Source organism: Grammomys surdaster, unplaced genomic scaffold, assembly GCF_004785775.1.
Source record: "Grammomys surdaster isolate TR1022 unplaced genomic scaffold, NIH_TR_1.0 189, whole genome shotgun sequence".
Lineage (NCBI taxonomy): Eukaryota > Metazoa > Chordata > Mammalia > Rodentia > Muridae > Grammomys > Grammomys surdaster.
The window spans coordinates 10811373-10813377 of record NW_021604634.1 but is presented as its reverse complement, the minus strand read 5'-3'; the positions used below and the strand labels follow the sequence as shown (position 1 = coordinate 10813377).

Genomic DNA, 2005 nt, shown 5'->3' with positions numbered 1-2005 from the left:
GTCAAATTGTAGAGACTTGTCCTAAATGTCTTCAATTTCTTTCTGCACCACATAATGATGTTAATTCTCGAGGACTCATCCCTAATCAATTATAGCAAATGGATGTTACTTTGATATGAGAAAATTAAAATATGTACATGTGACAATTGACAACGTCTCTGGCTTTCTTGTTGCAACTGCATTACCAGAAGAAGCAACTAAAACTGTAATTATTCATTGTCTACATTGGTTTTTTGTGCTTGATGTTCCAAATCTAATTAAAACAGATAATGGAACTGGCTATTACAGTCATACATTTGAGACATTCTGTAGACAATTTAATATTACCCATATTATTGGGATTCCTTATAATCCTCAAAGAGAGGGTATTGTGGAATGAACCTAGGGAACTTTAAAACAATATCCTCATAAAACAACATGGCAATTATATCCTCATACATCATAAAACTATTTACACCATGTTCTTTTTATTTTTTGTTTTTTGTTTTTTTTTTTTTAATTTGGTTATCAAGTAACTCTATTCTGAGTGTCCATGACTAGGAATACTTATTCCTAGGTGAAATGAAAGAATCCATTTACTGGCATAAGCCATGGTTCAGATTGGGTATTGATATGGGGAAGAGAGCGCTTTTGTAGTTTTTTTTTTTTTTTTTTTCATCAGGATGCTGGAGCATGATGGCTGCCGGAGAAATTGGTGAGACATGCTGATGCTGGGACAAATAATGATGATCAACATGAGCTTGCTGAGGACACTCACAATGGTGACACTGATGCTGTATTGGGCATATGTTCCTGACCCACCATTGATTGCCAATATCCAAGACTGAGCAAGCTTCTTTAATTCCATCTTTTAGACCTTGAAGGACAGAGAACATGGAGACTGTGGAAAATGGTTTAGAAAAATTAATCAAAGGCTTTTGTCGCTATTGGGGACTACAATGGTCACGTTGGTCTTGGTGTCAAGTGCTCCAAGGAAGTTGCCACTGCCATCCGAGGGGCCATCATCTTGGCCAAGCTCTCCATTGTCCCTGTGCGGAGAGGCTACTGGGGGAACAAGATTGGCAAGCCCCACACTGTTCCGTGCAAGGTGACAGGCCGCTGTGGCTCTGTGCTGGTGCGTCTCATCCCTGCCCCCAGAGGCACTGGCATTGTCTCTGCTCCTGTGCCCAAGAAGCTCCTGATGATGGCCAGCATAGACGACTGCTATACTTCAGCCAGGGGCTGCACTGCCACCCTGGGCAACTTTGCCAAGGCCACCTTCGATGCCATCTCCAAGACCTACAGCTACCTGACCCCTGACCTCTGGAAAGAGACTGTGTTCACCAAGTCTCCTTATCAGGAATTCACTGACCATCTTGTGAAGACCCACACCAGAGTCTCTGTTCAGAGGACTCAGGCTCCAGCTGTGGCTACCACATAAGGGTTTTTATAAAAGAAAAATAAATGAATTATGAATTAAAAAAAAAGAAAAATTAATCAAATAGAGATATATTAATGACTCTTCTCTTTTCTTCAATGTGAACAGTTATTCGGACTCAACCATGGACTACTCTAGAAATCATTCCAATATTGAAAAAAAAAGGAAATTATAGTGGACATTGTGAGGGCTGGTTTGGGACATTTTCAGAGACATTTTTGAAAATTTTGAGCTGTCTTGAATGATTTTATGTTAGTAATAGACAAAACTAGGACAGGATTTGGATTTTGAACAAATGTTAGTACATTTGTTAAGATGCCAAATCTTTTTTTTAATTGGCCACATTAAAATTACTTTTGATTCTTCTACACTATTTAATGTAACCTGTACTGATTGTACATGTCTAACTGTGTTATTGTATCAAAATCTGGCATGTCTTTTATGGTGGTCTGTTATCCAGCTTTTGTTTTATTGCCTATGTGTATGACAGTACCTTGGTATTTAGTGAAAGAATTGGGATAGGCTTTTAGCAGAAACAAGACTGTAGTGAGCTTGAGTATTGCCGGTACAACAGCTTTGATTACATTA

The 2005-nt window shown here is 38.9% G+C and overlaps 1 pseudogene across 1 annotated transcript; it reads left to right on the top strand.

The window, feature by feature from the left end:
* The first annotated feature begins 913 nt into the window (after nucleotides 1-913).
* Nucleotides 914-1448, top strand: LOC114622527 (annotated as a pseudogene). Its single transcript, XR_003711626.1, has one exon. The product of XR_003711626.1 is annotated as a 40S ribosomal protein S2 pseudogene (transcript).
* The last annotated feature ends 557 nt before the right edge of the window (nucleotides 1449-2005 follow it).